We start from the raw sequence: 23,643 nt of genomic DNA, 5'->3' as shown, positions 1-23,643 counted from the left end.
CCGCACACGGGCGCCACGGGCTGGGGCCGCGCTCGCGGGAGGCAGGGCGGGAGGGGCGCGGCCAGTCGCCCACTGGTAGCCCCGGCGGCGCGGGGCGGGGCCAGCGGCCGGGGAGGCGTTGCGAGCCGCGCGAGCTGCTTGGAACTGGCGCCTGCGGTAGGGGGGCCTCCACCGCCCTTTCCGGCGACCTGTCCGGGCCCCGGGCCCCTCCCGCCACGCACGGCCGACCTTACCGGAGGCATCCTCGCCCCGCGGCTCTCCGGGGGGCAGGGCGGGTGGTCGGCCTTGACCTGCACGCCAGGCGCCTGAAACCCCCTATAGGCGGACCGGTCCTGCAGGGCTGCGCGGGGCCGAGGGTCCACGACCAACACACTCAGAGCTGATGCTTCGTTGCTGGTCCTCCGAACCCACTTTGCAAAGCGGGTCTTCAGTGCAGGTCTCCGGGCCGGTCTCCGCCAGCACCCCCTCTCCGGCGCCTGCAGCCCCGCGAACCTGGATAGAATCAGGCCTTCCTGCCCTTGGGTGGGTACCCGAAGCTCTGAGACCTCCGACCTCTTTGCTGGCGATCAGCAAGCTGCAGAAGGGAAGAGTAACAGCGCAAAAGCCCTACAAAACACCGTTCCCTGTCCAGTTTGTCACCGCGGGGAGCCTAGGGATCGAACTGGGGGCCAAACCAGAGGCAAACATGATCCCTATATGGTCAGAGCCTCGTTGGACTGCGAAACTCTAGAGGTCAGTTTATCCAATCACTGCTATTACGGAGGAGACGATTGGTAAAAACAAGAGTCTGTGACACATTCTCCAAGGCACGGACCACCCTACACCCGCGCACCTAGCTGAGTGGGACGTGCCTTCTTCCCAGCACACCAAGGAAGTGCGGTCTGATTCTTGGAGAGGACACCATGCAGCTAGAATGTGAAGGTGGCAAGTAACAACGACAGTGTTCAGCAATGAAAAGGAGGCAATAAAACACCAAGAAAAAACTGAATTTCTGGGGCCTTCTTAAGTTTTACTTGCAACACACAATACTCCACAGCCCTGTCCTCAATCCTGCATCCTCAGCAGGGCCACTGTGGACCCATCAGGACCACACTTTGAAGACATCACAGTGCCATATGCTCCCACCACTTCTTTCAGTGCATGGTGTTTTCATTGCTCAAGCCAATTATAAAGACCCTACCCCTTTAACAAAAAACTCCTAAAATATCATTGATTTCTGCTGAAAGGTTTTTGCTTTAGGAAGAGATTTTTCAGCTCCTTAACGGTGTTCAGTGACACAAGAGAGCACTTCACGGTTCTCAGAACAGAAACCGGTTCTCCTCTCAGGAAGGCCCTAAGCTAGTGGTACCTGGAATTCCAGCGTGGTGGAGCGGGTTCCAATCGCCGCTACGTGAGGTTAGAGATGCATATAAAAGACAGCTTCATTACTGTTATAGACAGTGCACATCAGCTCTTATAATCATACCAGCCGAGGAAGCCACGGACGTTGGTGACATAAGGAGAGTAACGTAAATGGCATTTATATGCCTCTAAATCACTATATTCTTTGACTTACTCTTTCTTCGTGACATGTGTTCTCCCTCACTCCCATGTGTCCCCCCACACATGACATCTTGTCTTTTAAATCTCCTTTGTCAGCCTGTGGTTAAGCAGATTAATGCCGTCACCACTCAAAATAGGTTAAAGTTAGTGTATCATAAGTTACAATACACTCTTCCATAAAACAGGCATATTCTAAAACTACCAGTGGGTGACAGTGAAGAATACAATGACCACTAGCACAGTTTGGTGGCACCACCTTGATTCATGCTGAGGAGCCAGTGGCGTTCCCACCCTTCCTGTTTGTTTGTGTGCTTGTTTACCATCAGTGCATATGTCAACATAACAAAAAGGCAAATAATGGTTTGGTATTATTTTAAAAACAATTTTCATCCAGCAGACCCACTGGTGTCCACAGACCCATCTCCAAAAAGTTTCAGATCCAGAATATAAAGAATCTCACAACTCCATAATAAGAACCAAAATGACCAAACTTTTAAATCCATTAAACATTTGAACAGCCACTTCACCAAGGTAGATACATGATTGTCCAACAAACACAGAAAGAGATTTCTGTATCTGTAGCTGTCAAGGAAATGTGAATTAGAACCACAGGTAGACACAGCTTTATAAGCACTTAGAAAAGCTGAAATTTTAAAAATAAAATTAATAATACCAAGTGTTAGTCATGATGTACAGCAACCAGAATTCTCATCTATAGCTGGAAGTATCTGAAATAGAAAAACCAGTTTAGGAAAACAGCTTGACACTGTCTTATAAAACTAAACATCTACCTAAGGTATGACTCAGCAATCTGTCACCTAGGTTTTGACCAAGAATAATGGAAGCATGTATTCATAAAAAGACTAGTACATGAATTTTATAGCAGCTTTATTCGCTCTAGCCCCAAACTATAACACAGATGTTCATCAAAGAAAAGAAAAACATTAAAAATCATAAAATCCATAAAACATTAGAATAAAAAGGTACAGGACCAATATTAAAGCTATAAAAGTTACCAGATTTTTGGGATATTAAATATATTTTAAATATGTTATATATTATGTTATAGTGATATTTCTATTAGTATTAATAAAAAGATATACATGTTTCTGGATAGACCTTAATTTCAATAAACATTTAAAAAATTACCTGAGCAGAAGTAGACTCAAAATTGAAACACTTTCTTAAGTAGTGATGTACATAACTGCCAGGTGGGCAAATAATAATAAAATGAAGCAGTTAGCTACGATGAAGCTTTATATCAATGACTGATACTAAAATTGTTGTCCCTGTGTGTATCCAACAGCTGCAGGGGAAATATACCCAATGATAACATGCCAAGAGCTATTAGCCTGGAAATATTTCAAGAAAGAGGTGAAACTGAAGCAGCAAGTTGAAAGAAAAAGAAACATACATGGAGGATCATTTATGTGGCAAGTGAAATCTCTGGTACTGTTCCTGCCTTTCTGTAGCCTTGGTTTGTCCACGTGACAAACTGAATCCCTTTGGAAGAACCCACCTCTTGAGTGTAAATAGCAGAGAACCACCTTCTCTGAGCCTCCCCAGCTGGTGTCCATCCGGGCCATCTGATGAACCAATTGCCTGTCACCTGGTGTGACCTGACACATGGTGTGAACAGCTGTGCCCGGGGTGCCCCGGGGGGCAGCCTGCTTCTTCACCGATGGCCTCGACCAAGTTCCTGGGGAAGCTCCATTTCAGGGAGCCTTTTGATTCACTCCTTGGCCAAACATGTGTCGTTTATGATTTCAATTTAAAGTGTTGCACTTCAATTTCTAAAGAGTCATTTAAAATGTTCTGACTGGTGAGTTCTTTTATCCCTTTTGCTGTGTTTTTCCAGAGAGCGTGTCCCAGGGACTCAACCTGAGATTCGGAGTAAAAGGTGCTCAAGTCAGAGAGCACACAAGACAGTGAGACCCTCCTGGGACTGGGTTCACAGCACCAGCAGCCTTCATCCTAAGGAGAGTAGTGGCAAGTGTCGGTGGCAAATGTAAGAATACAAAAGATTTTGAGAAGCATATATATTCTTGTAAAATGTATAATTTAAGTTGTTACAGCCAAACACAGGGGAACTGAAACAATATACACCGTTGTGTGTGCCTGCTGCCTTTCTTCAAGCATTACAGACTGATGTATACACATTTTATGCTTGTTGTTAATATCCAACACTACTTAAAAAAATATTGCTCAAATGGTCCTCGTGTGTGTGTGTGTGTGTGTGTGTGTGTGTGTGTGTGTGTGTGTGTACAGAGGAAGGAAAGACTAAACCAATCCAAGTGCTGTATGAGCACGGTGTTTGCTTGTACAGCCTCATTTTGGGGAAAGACAAGGGCCACTGAGGAGAATTATTGAAAATGAATCCTGAACTCTCTTCAGTGATTTACTTTTTCCAGCCACATGGACAAACTAATTTTGAAACTATTTTATATATTAAAGGAGTGCACATATACACACAGATGACAGTGAACCGCTCTTACTTACAGTAGACCATCATGAGCTGGCATGAGCGGCCGCGAGCTGACTGGTCGACGTGCAGGGACTGACAGAGCTGGAAACCCTGCTTTGCCAACATCACAAGTAACAACCGGGTGGGGCAGGAATCATCAGTGGATGATAAGTCTAGGGGGAGTTGAGATGAAGAGCAGGATGGTTGGATGGCCTTAAGGTGTATCAGTACAGACTGCCTGTGAGCTGCAAGGGAGGAAACCCAAACCAAAATTACAGAGCGGAGAATCAGACGACAGCCTGTGCAGATGATCAAAGCTGCATCACCAACAGGGGACAGACAGATTCCCTGTGAGGACAGAAGAAGTGTCTTAGGAAAACACACCCTTCCAGGACCTGCGTTTTAGGAAGGTCAGACTGAAGATGTCAGGTGGGTGTGGGGAGAGATCATCTTGGTTATATAACATTTGCCACCATCTGGGATGTGATGAGGCTGAGGGTCAGATTTCTCTCTCTGCCTACTATAGCGTGGCACCACCTATACACTGACAGAATAGAATGTTCCTCACAAGCAATTTGTATGATCAAATTTTCATATTGGATTCTGAAGCCAATATTAAACAGACTGAGCCTGTTCCAACTGTATTCCCTCCTAAAGAAGCCATTCTCCTGATAAATGGTGGATGACTAGTTTCCCTGGCCTCACTCCTTTGCACCACAGTTACTTGTCCTCACCACCGGGTCCCAGAGTGAAGGTGAAGCAAAGCATGCTGGGCTCAAGACTGCTTGGCCAACCTGTTTGTACTAATATTTCTCTAGAAAAAACTGGAGTTTGCTGTTCTGCCTGGAATGCCTCCCTCCCTCTTTTTTTCCATTCTCTGCTTGAGTATTGCCCTTTATTCTGACCTCCTTTCTTAAAACATCACCTTTTCATCTCCAGCCCTTAACACTGGTTTATTGTTCTTCATTTTCCTTGTACATCTCTCTCATGCTAGAGTATGTAAGTTCTACAAAAGAAAGGCCTGGAATGGGTTTGTTTTCCAAGTTGTCCACAAATGTGCTGACAAATGACAGGTGCCCCCAAACTTCCTAGATGAATGATCTATGCAACCAGCAGGAGGGTGGTGGCTGAAGTATCTCTGCCGGTATCTCCCACAGCCTCCGTCAAGGATCCGCAGCTTGTGTGCTAAAACCTCGCCCCTCCTTAGTGAGGCTGAGTCTAGGTCAGATCCAGACTGGCAAACAGGTAGAACAGGAAATGTGTCAATGCAGTGTGCTGCTCTAATTTCTCAGCTCCCAGGTCCTACAGACGTGACTTGAGTAATCTTGAAAACACTTCACCCATGAATTGGGGACACATACTTAGAATGTAATTAGGATTATTAAAAATGAGTTGGGAGGGAGCATCACAGGTGTGAAGGGCTCGAGGCAAGCGGTGGTGCAGTTTCACACCTGGACTCAGCTTAGAATAAATGCATGACCAGAACAGCAACTCCTGAGGCTCGGCCTCCTCCAGTATCTTGAGTCTTGAGGCCGTTGTCGGCCTGTACTGCTGTGGCAGAGAACCACCCTCATGTCAAAAACAGATCCCAGCCTGATGCCACCCTTCTTTGCCCCTAGAAGTTCTTCTAGTTGGTCTAAGCTCCATTCCTGTGTTGCCTGCCTGTTGGCACGGATTAGCAGGTCTGTGATGGGAGGTGACTTGACATTTGTGAGACTGGAACACCATTCACACCACACCATCCTTACCACCTGTGCAAGCATATCTGCTTTCTTGGGCTATGGGAGTGAACTCTGTGGATTGTGGGGCCTGTGCCATCTATGTCCTCTAGGGATGCCCCTTGCATCCTTAGTTTAACCCTATAAAGTTCCTTCTGGGTCTTTCAATAGAAAGGCATATTGGTTTGAGTTGCTATTGAGATCCTACTCATCAATGGCCAGATAATGGATCCTTTAAATTGGCTGAATTTCAAAGAAAAAAAATTCCCTATGGAAGAGCTCTCAATTGTCTTATTAGTAAAGTGCCCAACCTTAGGGATTCCCTTGACAATGAGGGCACTGAAATCAGGCTTCAAATAAAAATTAATGTCCACATCCAACAAAAATTCCCCTTAAAATCTAGCCCCATATGCCTGTTTTAACTTCTTTCTCTACAGGGAAAACCGACCAAATCTCTCTTCCCAAAGAAGGCAGGTTACTCATGTAAATGCTGAAAGCCAGGGAGTGACTTTAATAGGCATCTGACACTGGCAGCAAGGCCCAGTTTGCTCCCGCCTTCGGGCGCCCTGTCACCCGGCTCTACCAGCGTCAGGCATTCCCACGCAATGTCCTTTGCAAACGTAACCTCAACTTTGTACTGAGGATAAAACAGGTTTTTCATGTCCCCTGGACAGCAGCAATTTTAAGTTATAAAGCCCTTTTACCTCCACTTTCAGAAGATCCTACCAAATTTAGAGGGGAGTTAAAAAGATGAGTGACTCACAACCCCGTCAAAGAGGAAACAGGTGCTAGAAAGTTCTGGTAGGCCCTCCTGCGAAGATCAATAGAGCACCAGTGTCTGGGGCTGGCTGAGGTGGGACATGGATTTACTGATGCCCCTTTTTTTGAAAATCCAGACCCACTGGAATAGCTTTTGCCTCTTGCTCACCTTGGCTTCGTGCCTAGCCGGCACATGCAGGTTGTGGGTTTTCTTTGGGAGTAACTCAAGATCTTGTATCTTTTGCATCCCCTGTGGAGGGGTCCTTGGGGATCCTACTTCCAGAAATACTGTGTGTCCCAGCTGAAATCTGACAATATTTTTAGGGGACCAAACAGATCAACAGCTTGCATTCCCAACCCCCAAGGTGGGTTGGTTTATTGTCTGTTTGCTAAAGAGTAAGTTAAGCATCTTACATTTTAACTTCCTGGGTATTTAAAATACAATCCTTAAGATGGAATCCTGCCTGCCTGCCTTTCCCTATGTTGTTTAGGGCTGGGCCTGTATGCTAAATTAGGTGCCTAGGTTACAAACAACTTAATTAGCGCCGGAAGGAGATAAAAAAAAAAAAAACAGCATATAGGTAAAGGTTAAAAAGTAAACTAGGCCTACATGATTAACACAATAAAGACATGGGCTATGCTGAGGTACCTTCGTTTATCTGGGAAATATTCAAACATTCCAGGCCAAGTTGCTTTTGACTTTTTGAGCTTTGATTGATTAATTTTGGGTCTTTCTGGTGGACTTTCTGCCCTTTTTCTCTTTCCACCCTGCTCATATCTATTTTTCTGCCTAACACAAGTAAGCATTAGCATTATAATTTTAAGAATATTTTTCAAATAAAGTTTCATTTATTAAAAAAAAAACTGTGTATGTCTTACAAATGGCTATCTGACATCTCTCTCTCCTGCTGCAGCAGAAGTGAGTGAATCCTCCCCCCATCCTCTCAGGTCCAGATAAACCCTTGCTTGCCCAGGTAATTACCCACTGATACAGAGATGCTCTAAAGCCAGTCGAGAGATTCTAGAAATACTGCAATTTTACCCACACTTCCCAATCCCACGCCCCCTTCAGATCTTTGCAAAGATGCCATTTTCTCTGAGAGGGTTTCCCACCCACGCAGATTGCTCCCTTTCCCTGCTGTGTACTTCCACACACTCCCTCTCCTACCCTAACTCTTGCCACAGTCCTTCATCACCTCCATCATCTAGGCTGTAAATCTCTGTCTGCAGGGAAAACTTCCACCGAGTTCTGCTCTGCCCTGCCCTGGAATCCTTGGTGAGTGGCACACAGAAGACACTCAACAAATCAACTGTATCCCCAGAATTCTGTCACCTATGATTGCTGGGCCAAAAGAGATGGTTAATGCATTTCAGTAAACAAGTTTGTTTTTTGTTTGAATGTTTGGTTTCCACAGCATAGAAAATAATATGATAATAGAGAACCTGCTCCAGGTATTTATGACCAAGCAGTGTAGTCCTTGGGGGTAACTCTCTATGGTAGTAAGAGAGAGGGATAGTTGCACTAAGTATAACATCTGATTGCAGGCCGGGTCTCTGCTCCAGCAGCCTCTTCTGAGTTCATGGTAAGGTGAGTGAGCACAAATCATAGTGTGGTGGGAATGAATTACTGCTGCAATTAGTTCCTGTCTGTGTAAGCAGATCCCCAGGTTCTCTAATAGCTTTCTTTGCTGCATTAACCCTTCCTGAGAAAAATGCCAGAAATCCCAGCTGTGGAAGAACAGCCCTATGGTAAGGCAAGAATCTGTCCACCGTGCCCCATTTACAGATGGACGGTGGCTCCCAGTGACTGATTAAAGGGGACTCCTGCTGGCCCTCTGGCAGCCTGCACAGGCTGGGGCTCAGAGACCACCTAGTACAAACTCCCATCTCCTGCAGTCACATTATGGTGGAAGTTGTAAGGTTGGAAGCACCAGAGGGAGGAGTGAGCATGTCGGACACTGATGACGTGCCAATGTCCCTTTCTGCGGCCCACTCCCAACCTGAAAAATGTGCCTTAGGCTAGCCGATACTCACACCACTGTAAATCTAAGCTCTACCTCCCTCTGCCTTCATTAAAAACTCGCTGCCTGCCCTGCTGACTGTGACTTCCCCAGCCTCCGTTCCCACAGACTGGAGAACTTTGCCCAAGAATTGTGCTCAAATCAACTGCCTGGCCCTTTGTTGCCTCTCATCACCTGCTTATTTCGGCTAAAATTTGTCTTACAGAAGTCATGTTACCAACTTTGGTGGGCCAAGGGGCCCACAGCTCAGTGCACTGTTAGGAGGCATCCTTAGAGTCTCTATAGTAGGTCTTTTTCTTTCATTATTTCCACAGAATAAGGTCCCAAACACTGTCCCTGGTCTTCCAATGGCAAATCCACTTTGATAGGTTATAGAAAAAAATTTGACTATGAAAAACCATGTAACTATGATCATTCTCTATTTTAAGAGTATTGACACAGCCAAAATTAACTAAGGCCCTTCAACATTTCATGCGCTTCCCTTGTTGGCACAGGGCCATTTATACGGCTTCTCCCCTTGCACTATAAGTTCCAAACACTAGGGACCTGGCTGGTCTTGTTTGAGGCTCTATCTCAGCCCCTGGAAGAGTGCCTAGCCCACAGTCGGTACTCAGTAAATATGTGTTATGTAAATGAAGGAAGTTTCATCAAATTTCTTCATAGTAACACAAAAAGAAAATACAACATTCATCATTTTTAAAAAATCCTAGTGAAATGCACAACGTAAATTTATCACGTTAACCATCTTTAAGTGTGCAGCTCAGTAGCACCCAGGTCACTCACAATGTTGTGCAACCAATCTCAAGAACATTTTATCTTGCAAAACTGAACCTCTATTCTCATTAAACAACTCTCCATTTGCTCCTCCTCAAGCCCCTTCAACCATTCTATGTTTTGTCCCCATGAATTTGATTTATCTGTGTGACTTATATAAGTGGGATTATACACTATTTACCCTGCATTGACTTAATGACTTATATATGCATCCTGACTGACTTATTTATGCCAGCATAACTTCAAGTTTCATCCATGTTGTAGCATGTGTCAGAATTTCCTTTTTAAGGCTCAATATTCCATTGTATGCATATACCACATTTTGTTTATCCATTCATCCATAAATGGACTCTTAAGTTGCTTCCACCTTTTGGTTATTGTGAATAATGCTGCTATGATAGCGACATTATTTTTAATTTATTCTATTTCATCCTATATGGTGATTGGCCACCTACAGCAAGAATCTACTTGCCATCCATATCATACATACCAGAAAGTATCATGATATCATGCCACATTATTTTAAAAAATTGCTTGAGTTTTACCTTCTAGAGCTTTCAAACCCTTGGCTTAGTGTCACGGCTGCCTCCTTTATAAACGTGGGAATGCACGGTGGGGGTGGGGTGCTCCCGGCAATCAGCTGCTGTCAGTCACTGTCTTACACAGCCTGTTTCTCTTCAACTCTGTCCATTTCTGTCTATTTCTGTCCATTTCTGTGGAGCAGAAATATTTACCATGCCATAGAATAGGTTATTAAGGGCTTTGAGGCAGTTTTCAGTTTGACGCTTCCTTTCTTTACAAGTTTTTTTCCCCAAAAATGTATACTACATGGAAACTATGGCAAACTCCTGCATGCTATTATGATAATAATGCCTTCCAAATTAATGTAAAAATTCAATCCAATTCCAATAAAAAGTCATACTGGGATTAAATGGGTTATTTCAAAGTTCATTTGGAAAGAAAATGAATGACTGAAACACAACAAGAAACTTTGGACAGGTGCAGTGAGGAAAGGGCACACACACTCCAGCTGTTAAATGTAACATAAAGCTGCAATAATTTAAACTGTGATATAAGCACTAGACTAGGAAGGTAGATCAATAAAACACAGTTGGGACCAGAAAGTAGACTCCTATTATATTGAAATTTATAACATAATAAAGTAGAATTTCAAATCATGGAGAAAGGCATGAAAATTCAGTAGTGTTGGGTCAACTGCTTAACTTTGGGAGAAGAAAAATTGTAAGTCTCTACATCACAAAATATGGTGGAGTGCATGCTTACATATAAAAAAGAATCCTATAAGAATTAGAAGGAAGCAGATGGAGAGATAAATACATAGGATGTGGAAAGGTTTTCTAAAGAAATCATCAAAGATGGCAATTATAGATAAAAAGTTTGATAGACTTACCTACATGGAAGCTTGACATTTTTTAATTTCACAATGTCTCAAACAAAACCAGGATAAATCTTTTCAGTGGCAGAAAAGAGATTAATATTTCATATCTATCTGGCAAGGCAGGAAAAACATTAAATATCACAGTGAAAAATGGGCAATGAAAATGCACAATCACAGAAGAAAATAAACATCTAATAAGCTTACTAAAATGTGATCAATTAAATGACCCTTTTATTCACCTAAATTCAAAATAAAACAAGGAAAGTGGAGGTAGGGTAAATAGTATATTTCTGAGATGGTATCACGATTTACTTTTAAAAGCCTGAAATACATGCTCTCCCTTTTATTTCTCAATTACTCTCTGAGGTATTTGCTACCAAGAGTTCATGGAAAGATTTATCTATAAGGATATTCACTGTAGTGCCCTTTATAGTAAGTAGACTTAAAATAATGTTGCAGCATAAAACAAATTAGGTCAAAAATATGTCTATAGAAATATCAGAAGGAGATACATCAGAAAGTTTGCTGTTTTTGGAGTGATGGGATTTGCAACTGATTTTTACTTTCTTTGACATTTTATAAATTTTCAAAATCTCCTTTCCTGAGAATTTTTAAAATTTGAAAACATTACTTTTGTAAGGTCACATCCAGTTAAGTTTTTAATTTTCTCTGACTTTGAAGTCAAGTTCCATATTCATATCACACAAATTTTTACTCCATAATTATTCATGTACAGTCTTTAACAGCCACCATCTTATGTGGAAAGTAGTAGAGCTGACTGCTCTTCTGATGTAACTTCAAGTCAGTCAGAAATGCATGCACAGTAAATAATATGCACATCTTCCAGGAAGAAAATTGGGCTGTATTTTTCTGTATTGCCAAGTATTTTTCATGTTTATTCATTCTATAGAGAGATTACTTTAGGTAGAAATAAATAGCAAGGGCAAAATCCAGCATATTAATCAGTCATGAGTCTCAAAGTTCACCTTTGACATTGATTCTGAACTTCAAGAGTATGTTTGGCAAATATGTTGTAAACTGGTAAACAGAATGACTACACATCCTTTTTTCTCATTTGTATATTATTTCTTCCTTCAGAAGGTCATTTTCAATAATAATATCATGTTCATACTACTCATGATGCCATATGCTTAAAAATATTAACAAACATATTTTCTCTTTTTCTTCCTGGAACTCTAAACACACTTCCCCGTGGTTGCTAAGCAGGCAACAAACACAATACTATGAGTGGCGTAACGTTATGTTTACAATGTCATGCTATGTGAATTCTGAATACACATATTAGACCTAGTGACACAGGAAAAAACTATAGACTGCTAGTCCATAAACTTCAATAAGGAAGTTTAAATTAGATTAAAGGATAAATTTTAGTCTAAAGAGAACTAGTTTAAAGGGAATTAGTTAAAAGGGAACTATGGCACCAACCCCAAAGGATTTAATTTTTTTGTATAAAGTTAGTATTAATAGATTTAACAAGCATTTGTTTTGACTGATGGATCCTCTGAACTTGAGAATGAAAAAGGAGTATTAAAAAATGTGTTTCCCTCCTTATTTTCACAGCAAAGATGATCCCCCTTGGCTGGAGAGTTACAGGACATGTTCATTCTCTGCCACTTATTGTTAAGGGTAGGAGACAGTGTAGACAGTGGTGGAAAATTCTTTGGCGTGTCTCACTCCTGTTCACAGATCTGTTTCCCATAAAACGATAGGAATGGGTTGAAGTTCACTGAAATAACTGCAATATGAGGAACAGGGGAGTTGTACATCACTAGTATCTAGATAGTGACTTCACACGCACAGCCTATGGAAACACGTAGAAATGCCTATCACTCACCTCACGGTTGGTGTGAGATTTGTTTCTAGGTGCTACAGAATGAATGTCAGAACAGAGAAATATCTGAGCCTTAGAGTTTGGGATAGACCCTGTTTCCATCTCTGTATTCTTTGCCACCTCTGTCTCGCAGGAACAACTCTGAACAGAACCTGTTCAACTTGCAAAACTTGTCAGTTTTTTCTCAAGTTAGACGCCACCAGTCAGGTATTTTTATCAGTTTTTCGGTTCACCTGGATCAGCAATAACATATTGTGTAAACAGCAATGGGCAGACTACATTTCCTGCATTACACCTCAGAGAGCCCTGGACAAAAGCCACCCGTAGAGGGCTGTCCAGACAGACAGACATCGGGGCAGGAGGGCCATGCGAACATGGACTCTAACTTCCCTCCTCTCCTGATGACTTGGGAGGTGCAGTGGGGAGCAGTGGCTCTCAGACTGATGGCGTGGAGGTGATCAGCGCCAGCTCTGCCAGGAACAGCCCTGAATGTCAACCTGGCACTGCCTTGCACAGCTTGCCCTTGGGCCAGTTGAATGCTCAGGGTCTTAACTTTTTCCCTCGAGTATAAAATGGAGCAGTTTGTTACTGTGCAACCAAATTGCTTTGAGGATGAATAAGATGACCTCTATAAAACAGGTAACACCGCAGGCACTGAAAATTAGTGTCTTTTATTAATATTAATTAAACTGGATTAATCTGTATTTGGGTGATATGGTGCTCAAAACTCATCATACGCTTTAGTGTTTCAAAATTTTACTTTAAAATGAGAAGTTGTAAGAGTGTGATGGACAGTAGTGTGTCCATGTTCGTGATGTGGGAGTGACTTGAAATGAAAGGCAATATTTAGGTGTGCCTGGTTTTCTGTCATTAAGGGGTATAAGATAAAGAGACAACAAATGACACAGTGGCCTGTACACAAGTCTGTCTGGCCTACAGACCAATGTAGAGCATGGCGCAGTAACAATACCCCGACTCTTGGTTCCATGTATCTTTAGACCTGAGCTATTCATTCTGTAAATTGGATCCAACTATTCAAAATCTAAATGGTTTTTAAATTAATTTAGTTTTGTAGGAGTTACCTAAAAATTTTATAAGTTGAATCTGGCCTATTATGATAAGTCTAAAGCTAAGTAAATTTTTTTCTCAGTCATAGAAAATGTAATGGAGCATTTCTGAAAGTAGGATGTTAATAGGCAATTGGATGATTTGAATATAAAATTCCAAATTGGAATGGCACTGTGTTGAAGTACAGCCAGTAGAATAATGAGGAAGACAGAGAATCAAAAGAAAGTGAACACATTAGGATTAGAATCTGTCTTTAAAAAGCCAGGAAGGACATTCAGTCCATTCCCTATGCTACTATCAGACCCCAGCCACATGTTGTTTGTGTTTTGATGTAAACATATTTTAAATTGCCTGGACAACTGACTTTATTGGAGTGCAGTTCATGAACAGTTCTAGTCATCATGTTCCTTGGCTGTCAGCTCTGCTGAAAAAACAGATTTAGTTAATTGCAAGCTGTTCCCCCTCTTTTGCCAGGGGAATACCTTCCCATCCCATTGGGATGAGGCTGGCTTCAAAGGATCACTCAGCTGGGAGATCCCCAGGGGAAGTAACAACAGGATTCGCAAGTCCTGCCTAGGCCACTCCTTGGCCACATCACCTCTGAAAAGTTACTTTTTGCAGGGACAGTAAAACTTAGCTCCTGTAGCCAAGGGTGCTTATCTGTAAGTGTTCAGGGGAGAGGGAAGTGCCTTGAGAGAAACCTATAAAGTCCGTGAATTTTGGACCGCATGATAAGGCAGGTGAAGGCCAGGAAGGACCCTGTTGAGAAATGACATTCTGGTGACAGATTTGACTAGTTTAAAATCCGTTTGTAAGAGACTTCAGAGCTTTTGGCAATGTGTATTTTTACTTGTTATATATCCAATGATGACTACTCTTCACCATACATATAACATGGTGATTTCTATCTTAAAGACTGAAAGTACCAAATCAGTTGGCCTTTGCTGCACAAAGATTACATCAAAAGTTCATGGCTTCAAACAACAATTTATTATTTCTTCGAATTCTGTGGGTGGGTTAGGTGGTACCTGCTGATCTTGCCAGAGCTCTGTCCCGTGGCCATGTCTGCATACCTTGGGGCTGGGGGCTGGGCTCTGCTGGGAGCCTTCCTTAGGGTCCTGCATCCCCTAGGGGGCTACCTGGGGCTGCTTCACAGGGAGTTTCCTGGTTCTAGCAGCAACAAAGGGCGGCCCTAATGCACAAGCCCTTCCCAGGCCTCTGTTCGTTCACATGAGCTCAGTCATCCGGCTGAGCCCAGAGTGGGTGCCGACGAGGATCTTCCCAGGGCAAGGGTAGAGATGAGAACCAACCATCTATCGCAAGTCTGTTTGGCTATCTTTGAATGGGATTATCAAAATATCTGAGGAATATTTACAATCAAAGAATAGAATTCATCTAGATCAGTGCTGTAGAGATATATATAATTGTATATGCATATATGTATTTATAAATATGAAAGTAATTTTAAGTGTTCTAGAAGCCACATTAAAAAGAGAGAAAAGCAACAGATGAAATTAATTTTACTATCAGATTTATTTAGCCCAGTATATCCAAAATAGTGCCACTTCAACATGTACTTGATACAAAAATTTCTAGTGAGAGAGTGAACACTTTTTTTGTACTAAGGCTTCAAAGTCTAATATGTACTTTAGACATACAGCACCCCCCAGGTTCAGGCTTGCCCTGTTCCAGGGCTCACTAGCTGTATTGGCTAGTTGCCACTGTACTGGAGAGCGCAGATGTACACGTTAACAGGTGGGGCAAGGAGGAGAAGGGGCGCTGGAAGGCTGGGATTGACTGACAGTCTGTATAGGGCCGTCACTCCCTGCCAACCACCCCCACCCCTACCTCCACAGCCCCACGCCCCCACTCGCCCCACACACACACCTGGCAGTAGAACCTGGAGGGTGGGGAGAGGGGCTTTGGATAAGAAATGGAATCAGTGTTCAATCATGGGAATCTATTAATATAAACCATCACAGTAATAAACCAAAAGAAAACGGTCATACTAAGAGATTCTTTTTTGTTAACATTCAACATGAATTGCTAATGAAAATAAATAACATCAACAAAAACCCTTAACGAAATAAAAGTGATATTTCCTTCATTTAAGCGATGACACAACAGAAGCATTCATAATAAGCTCAGAACTATTTTTCAACATTGACATGGCCAGGCTAACCAATGAAATTAGAGAAGAACCTAAATTTAAAGGCAGAAATATTGCAAGAAGGAAGCAAAAAAGGAGAAAAAAAATCCCATTCACAATAGTGGTAACAACTTAATAGGATTTCTATCATGTTGTAATGGGTTAGAAATGACTACAAATTCTTTGTTGCTTTGTCCATCAAAAGCTAGAGTCTTAAGTCCCCCCCTTTCCCTCACCCCACACTGACTAGGTTTGACCACGTGACTTACCTTGGCCAGTGGGACCCTGGCAGGTATGACATCGAAGGGGCTTGATACGCACGTTCACCGGCCCCATTCAGGTAAGCGAGCTAGTCTAGTGCATGGAGGACGAGAGGAAGCTTGCCAGAGAACCAGGACACCCAGGTGAGAACTGGCCCCGGGGCCCCTCCCCGTGAGAGAGTCCCTCCTGGCCCTTCCATCTCAGTGTGCAGAAGGCGGTGCTGTGAGCGAGCCCAGACACAGCCCGCAGAGAAACCACTAACCGACTGTACAGAAGTCATAAATAGTACACCATTCTTTCTTGGCATGGTTTGTCGTGCAGGGACAATGAGCTGACACAGAATAACACTGCTGTAGAGTCCTAGAGTGGTAGTTATTTTAACAATTATTTCATCGCATTTCCTGCTGAGAAAGGGATATGTGGAGAGGTTAGGTGAGGGGTGACATCGGCAGGCTTATGTGCAGAAATGTAGTTTCCATTAACGTATCAGTGTATTCGTCCCTTCACCAAGCATTCCTGGAGTGCCGAGCCTAGTGCTGGTGACAGAGAGATGACACAGCTCAGTTTAGAGGGAGAGAGAATTAGAAGTACCTGGTCATGCAGAGAGAGAAACCCTGTTGAAGGTTCAGGGAGCTGTTTCCGGGGACATGGGATCACAGTGGGATGGTCACAGAAGTGACATTTGCACTGGGACATGGAGGATTAGTAAGATATTTTCAAGCCAGAGAAGGTTAGGAAAGAACATTCTAGGCAGAGATGGAAGGAGCAAAAAGCCCAGAAATGTGCAGGCCAAGCCTCGCCTGGGAGATGTGAGCGCTCTCCTGCCTGGGGACAGCCCATCTTGGAGGGGTTTGCCTCTTTCCTTTTGTGGACCGAATCCTTCTAGTCCATTTCGGACTGCCTTCCTCCAGAGAATCCCAATTGCAGCTCTTCTCAATCCCAACTCCTTACCATCCTTTTTGGAAGAAGTTCCAGCTGCAGTCTGTGACGTTTAAAAGGACACCTTTTGTAGTATTTTGCTAGAAGGGTTAGAATTTAGACTTTGTCCCCTTTCTGCTGTTCTCTCTTTAATATGATATAAATTTCACTGCTGAGTAATTTTATACTAAGGGACAGGGGAGGATATTCCCCAAGAGGAGACGATTTGCCCTTGTGAAATGAGCTGATGTGTTTCCTTTGGGGCAGAAGATGGCAGAAGAGGGCTCTACTGCTTCACCCCCGGGATGCTTACCACATTCCTGTTTGTCATCAAAATACGCCCTTTAACTTGCTTGCGGTGTATCTGAATATCATTTGTTGGAATTCGGCCGAGTCAGGTGTTCCTCATTGTCTACATATGTAACTAGGAAGGGTGTTTTCCTGGGAATTTTGAAATGCCAGCTTGCAGTCTAGCTAAGCTTTTCATCCCTGCAGATAAATAGAAAAAAATGTATCAAACACTGTTTTTATTTTACTAGCCTACATCCTCATTCAGATGTTGCACTGTTGACAATATTAAGGAAATCAGGTTCTTTTCTGAACACCTGACAAGCTACTTGTTCCTGGTGAACATGGACACAAATAGCCCTTTTTAAAAAGGCTTCATTGTGCTATTCCGGTGCTTATAGTAAATTTGGATAGAATGTCATGGCAAGCCACTTGGAAAGAAAGGATGCGAAATCACCTCCTCTCCTTATCTTGTGAGTTAAAACTATGTCCATGATGTCATACCTGCTTCCTTCACATTTCTATGACTATTTTCTTCTCCATTTAGTTTGCTTCCATTTTTGCCATTTAAAAAATTTGTCCTGCTGTTTCTTTGGTTTTCCTGAGTGACACCACCCAACCATCCACCACTGTCTTAGACACACATGTGTATTCTGTCAGATGTCCCTAACACCACAGTGCAAGGAGCCCCGTTCCCAAATGCCTACCACTTCCTGAAGCCTACTGTGTGCCAGGCACGGTGCAAAACACATGCTCACACCAACTCATCCAATCCTTTACAAACAGGATGCTGAATGTGAGTTTTCCTGTGCTCTCCATGTATTTGGCAGAGGCTTCAAAGCTTGAGAACAGTAGGTGCCAGACGATCTCTGCAGAACCAGTTCTGCCGCCTGCACCTGCCCCCCAGGCTACACCAGACCAAGTGTTGAAGTGGGCGGAGAGCATGAGGGCTGCTCCCCATGCCTGGCTGCCCCCAGGGCCCCTCCTGCCAGCTGGACTCCACAGGGGGAGAGAAGCCAACACAATTCTTCCCCAGCACTGGCTGTCCTCATGCTTTTCTACCAAACTGCTCATCCCTGACCTTGGATGGATTTCTGAGTCCCCAGCTTTTCTTGTCCTTTTTGAAAATGAACCAGTCCAATGCAGTCCATTATCAGAGTGCCTGCAACACCCTTGATTTACAGCTGTTTGTTTCCTTCCCTCCATCTTGCCCCAGGCTGGGAAGCAGGCCACCTGGCTGGCCAGGGCTGACTTCCTTGCATTCCCCTGCCTTGCCTTTCAACTCCGCCTCCCCAGACTTACTGTGCTCCTTTGGGGTCCAGGGAAGAGAAGGCGAGGGGCTGAGGGACCGAAAGCTTGGATCTGACTGGGTCACGACCTGCCCACTCAGGTGTGGCAGATGCCCAGATAGAGGCATGGCGTCTCCAGGGGCCCGTGGTGGTTGTGAAGATGTCTGCTGGGTACTACACTTGCACTGCCCCGCCCAGCCCTCTGACTGGTCCTCATTCTGACTCCCAGTTGGTCAGGGTGCTGCCATCTCCCCGCTTCCTCTGGGTGGTCACTGGGCAGAGTCCTCAATCCCCTACTCCCACTCCGAGGGGCCCCTCAGCTCCAGAAACCACCACCCCAGGACGCTCGGATGCAGTGCTGCCCGCTCCTGCTGCACCCCCACCTACATGGGGCCCCTCTGTGAGGAAAGCAAAGGGCTTCCGAGCCGCCTCCGCTCCTCTTGGGAGATGGGGCCTGGCATCCCTCCCTGAGACGCAGGGATTTCATCCACTGCTGGCCTCCAATTACTTTGGCTATTACTCCTAGAATTTTCACCTTTTAAATTCTTGACTTGAGCTGAAAGAAAAGAATGTCAGGACAGAGCAGAGCCAGAGGAAGGAGCAGGGACATGAGGAAGGTGCCTGGGATGCCCAAACGCCAGGGGAATACAGGCAACGTGGTGCCCACCTGCTTCGTACAGAGCTGGCAGAAAGCATGCTGGTCACAGCCACACTTCAAGAGCAAGTTGTATAAAGCCACTCCTGGTGGCACACCCTGTCTCTGTTGAGTGTCCCTGAGACACACCCCATGGAGCTGCACAGAGCAATCCCAGCTGCGTTCCCCTTGGAGGCCAGCAGCTGGGAGGGGCCAAGTTTGGCAGCCGTGGTCCGTTGGAATTCCAGCACTGGCGGTTTGTGGCTGTTTCCTAAAGGTGACTGATTTAAGTTTATTATCTAAAATGAAAACTAATATAAACAAGTTTTATATATATATATATCTTATTTGTATTATGTTCTATATAGTTATAGGTATATAATATTTGATGTAAAATAGTTATAGAATCTCAATTAAAAAAATTAATTCTAGGACAATTCTAAACAAATGAAAATGTTACTGCTTCAGTATGTGCAATGAATCTACTCTTTTGCACAGAAATGCAAGAGAAGGACCTTCTCAGTTCCTACCGAACAGGCCACCGTTGATGCACCGCAGCCTCGGCTGACTTTCTCTGGCTGCATCTTCCTGAGCGCTCGCAGGGCATCTTGTCCACATCCTGGAAAGGCACCAGGACCTTTGGGTCTTCCTCCAGTGCCCCTGGTGTGGAGCAAATGATTGATGAATGAATCAATAAATATTGAATTTTAACTTCAACAAAATTAATGATTGAGTCATGCCTCGTAAGGGAAATCTGTCATGGTCAAAAACACAACTGGACTTTCCAAACCTTCATGAGCCTTGAAATCTAGAGTGTTACTGAGCTTACTAATTTTAAGGATTTAAGCAGCAATACAACAAAAATTTCTGATGACCTAAAAATGCATGTCACTTCCTATGAAAGATCCAACAGGTAAAGCTAGAAGGAAGACGCCAGCAGAAAACCAAATTCCAGCGTGGTCAGGGCAAACACTGAATGGTGATTTAGTGTGACTAAAACAAAAAACTTTTCTGTATTTAACGAAAGGTTCAAAGTCAACAAACAATATGAAGATAAAAATAAGGCCATTTATACTGCTTGGCATTCAACTTGTGTCATTGTGTTGAGCAGGAAAACAGAAGCACCTAACCTGTGTTTTTTTTTTGTATTTTAATAGGAGGCATCAGGATCTAGAGGAAAACATTCAGGTCTAGTAAATATCAGCATTTGTAAGTTTTTAAAAATTTGATGTGTGGGGAGTTAATGTTTCCATTTTCAGTTTTCTTGGGCATAAAATGAGGACAGTATTATCTGTATCACAGCGCCATCATAAGCATTGAGGTAATAAATGCACCGTGTATATCCTCATCAGGTATGGCCCCATGATGGGGCTTCTTACCAAAGTCTCAGAAGAGCTGCCCCCAGGCCTGCCTTCTCACCCATTCCTACCCTTGTCAGTCCGATCAGCTCTCGGCTCTTGGTCCTTAGTGCTCCGTGGAAAAGGCTCCCAACAATCAGTGACTTCCATCTGTTAAGTCTTGGTCAACCTTCTGTCCTCAGAGCAGCATTTTTTACAGCTGAACACTCTGTCCTTCTGGAACCACATTCTCCCCCAGGCAGCCAGGACTTTACGACTGGCTGGAATTCCTCCAACCACTCTGGTCTCTGGAGCTGTCAGGTAGGAATAATGACACCACTTCCTAGTAAGCATTAGCAAATTAAATGAGATAATATATGCCGGCATTCAGCATGGTACCTGGCTCACGTACATGCTCTCCAAACAACTATTATTATTACTATTATTATTGGGATCAAGTGGTATGTGGAAATGCCTGGAATACAGCAGATACAATAAACATTACTCCCTTTTCTTTATTGTCAGCAGGGTTGAGGGAGAAGTAGCACCTATGGGGTGGAACACTGTGGTATTTTGATACCTTGATTTGCCAATTTTAGGCCTGAGACTGGAGGGAGACGAGGTGGGGGCAATCGGGAGGGAGGCACAGTGCAGGAGGTGGGAAGTCTCACTGATACACAGCGAGGTGATTTTGGTGGAAGAGTAAGTTATGAATAAAAGGATGGCTGATGTGGGGGGACTATGAATGAGATAGATGGATGCCGACTCCCTATCACCTTGTTCACTGATCCCAACAAATGGAAAGCTCAGCAGCGCCAGAAGATACTTGTAAAGGGCTAGGAAGGGCCACCTGCAATACGCTTTACTGGGCTTTTGGCTCCACCTAGTGGGTTCTATGGTACTGCAGTCTCTTGAAAACCCAGCCCACCTGGTGGGATTAGACCCAATTGTTCCCAGTAAAAGGGATGGTGTTTACGTTTGCCATTAATCTAAACACACCTAGTATCAATAAGAATTTAGTCACAATCACTCTAAAACGTGTCCTGTATATCTAAGCCTGAGTGCTACTGGAAAGTAGAGGCCAAAAGTGGGAATAATTTACTCAGTTACTCAGTGAGTTTTTTCACCTGCATTGTTAGAAATGAATCATCTTTTCCCTGCTGCTCAGAACACAGAACATTCGACCTTGTGCCAAACCACCTCACAGGGCAGCAGAGTATGTAGCACGAATGCAGATCCTGTGTCTCTAACTGCCTAGCCTGAGACCTGCGGGCAGCCTGAGCTCTCCTGGTGGCATTTCTAGCATTCTCTGCTTTTATCTTCATTGTCTCTGGTGAGGTTTAGGTGGGCCTCCTCTGCCCTGTAGGTTTTGCGCAGCAGCACCCCAAGGCCTTTTACCGAAAACATACTCAGGACCACCCTTCCATTTGGCAGCAGGTGTCAGCAAAGTTCAGGAAATGAATTTTTTTTCATTTTCTAATTTTTATTATCCCTCTTGACCTTAGTTTTCTATATGTTTTTATATTATTGTCTACCAATGGTTTCAGAGAAAAAAACAGATTTCTTAATAAATTAGTGAAAAAATTGAGAACTGAAAAATAAATTGAGAAATACATATTAATGATTGTAATTAATTATGGGATTAGCATACAATCATATTCATTATGAAGTTTCCTTTTAAGATGCAGCGTTTTAATTCAGGTCTTCTGAGAAGCAGTGCCAAGATGGAATTTATGTGCAAGAGGTTTATGGAGGAAAGGTGTGTGCAGAGACTTATCCAGGAGGAGGCAGGAGCAGGCAGAGACCTTCAGACCTTAATGCAGGTCTGACACCTATGGAGGTGGGTAGGAGGACTCTGAGAAAATTTTGGCCAGGCTGGTGGGGAGCCACAGAGCAGAGACTGAGCATGGGAGGATTCCCAGGTTGGGCAGGAATGGCCTGGCTCTAGAATATCCCTGTCCTGCTCACTTATTCTCTGAAATCAGACTGCAGGTGATGCGGTTTTGGTATAAAAGCTGAGGTGAGTCAAAGGTGTGACAGGTATGGGCTACCCACCACCTATACTCCTTGCCTTAACTGTGTTTGCAAAGATATATGTGAGTGATACCTGGTTACTCCCCTAAGTATTTTTGAGTAATATGTATGCTTGTTAATGAAGTTAACATAACCATTAAATTATTTACCTTAAAGTCAAAACAGAAAGCTCTTCAAATCATTAATAGCTAAGCAGATTTTGCTGAGGAGCTGGGAGTAGAAGAAAGAGCAGTGAATGAGATGCAGGATAGCTGGGCTTTGACCCCAGCTGTGACAGTCTCCTGCATGCATGAGACACTTGAGTTCTGAGCCTCAAGTTTTCTTCCATAAAATGCCAAGACACCTGCTTTCCTATTAGAATTGTCCAAGTATAGTCTGAGGCCCGAGACTCTAATCCCAATTCTGCTGTCTACCTGCAGAGAAGTCCGGCCACACTTTCCTCACCTCTACAATGGAAATGACAACACTGTCTTAACTTGGGACTTCTGGCTCATGCTGCTTCTCCCTACGGTTTGCTGTGAGGCTCAAAGAGATGACAAGGGGCTAAAATACAGTAAGAGTTGTTAAAGAAAGAAATACAAACTAATGGACATAAAACTTTTTTGAAAGAATAAGGAGTCAGCTGTTGTCATTGTCATTAGTAGGGGGTCCCTGCAGGCCTAGAGCCCACAGCTGCAGGAGGGGAGGGCAGGGTGCCCCACCCAGCAGCACCCCTGGGACCCCTCCATTCCCCTGGCCAGGCCTCTAATGGCCTGCAGCCTTCTCAGTGTCCTGGCTTCCCTCACTTCAGACTTCAGAGGCACTGTCCTGTTCTGCCACCTCCCAGCTCCTCACCACTGAAGGATATGCCTTGATTTTAATTTCTTACAGTGCACCTGGAGAATTACTTGCCATATTTAATTAAATCTAAAATGCCCTCCTTTTAAAGTCAAGTCATTATTTCATGTACCACAAAGAGAAGGACAACCTGCCCTGACACGGAGATACTGTCTTGATGACACTGTGTCTTAATGTCAGCCCTGACCAGTGAGTGGAAGTGGGCTGGTGACAGCGGCCTTTCCTTGTACTGAATCCATCGGATTTCCTCTGCCTTCATAAAGCTGCACGGCTTGGCTCTGATGAGCATTCCCTTGCAT

General features: G+C 43.8%; 1 protein-coding gene and 3 long non-coding RNA genes across 7 annotated transcripts in view; 2 read left to right on the top strand and 2 right to left on the bottom strand.

Annotated features, from left to right (window-relative positions):
* LOC140845700 (glutamate receptor 1-like) overlaps positions 1-16,150 on the bottom strand; it is a 127,044-nt gene extending 110,894 nt beyond the window's left edge. For 2 of the 4 annotated variants that reach the window (XR_012124540.1, XM_073220505.1), the window contains exon 1: positions 16,016-16,150. The gene's annotated coding sequence lies outside the window, so the exon portion shown is untranslated. Of the gene's footprint in view, positions 1-4,257; positions 9,992-10,689; positions 10,789-16,015 lie in introns of those variants that run through there. The other 2 variants (XR_012124557.1, XR_012124564.1) reach the window with 2 other exon arrangements.
* LOC140845736 (uncharacterized) lies at positions 1,262-3,812 on the top strand. The gene is made up of 3 exons (XR_012124598.1): positions 1,262-1,395; positions 2,849-2,975; positions 3,401-3,812. It is a non-coding gene; the product is annotated as an uncharacterized lncRNA (long non-coding RNA).
* Positions 12,884-20,572, top strand: LOC140845732 (uncharacterized). The gene is made up of 3 exons (XR_012124583.1): positions 12,884-13,168; positions 15,997-19,413; positions 19,635-20,572. It is a non-coding gene; the product is annotated as an uncharacterized lncRNA (long non-coding RNA).
* Positions 17,278-20,703, bottom strand: LOC140845742 (uncharacterized). Its single transcript, XR_012124606.1, has 3 exons — positions 20,566-20,703; positions 19,667-19,796; positions 17,278-17,414 (listed from the first exon to the last, which is right to left on the bottom strand). It is a non-coding gene; the product is annotated as an uncharacterized lncRNA (long non-coding RNA).
* Positions 20,704-23,643: the final 2,940 nt, after the last annotated feature.

The sequence above is a fragment of the Manis javanica genome, chromosome 1 (assembly GCF_040802235.1).
Source record: "Manis javanica isolate MJ-LG chromosome 1, MJ_LKY, whole genome shotgun sequence".
NCBI lineage: Eukaryota > Metazoa > Chordata > Mammalia > Pholidota > Manidae > Manis > Manis javanica.
This window is presented reverse-complemented; position numbering and strand designations above follow the sequence as displayed.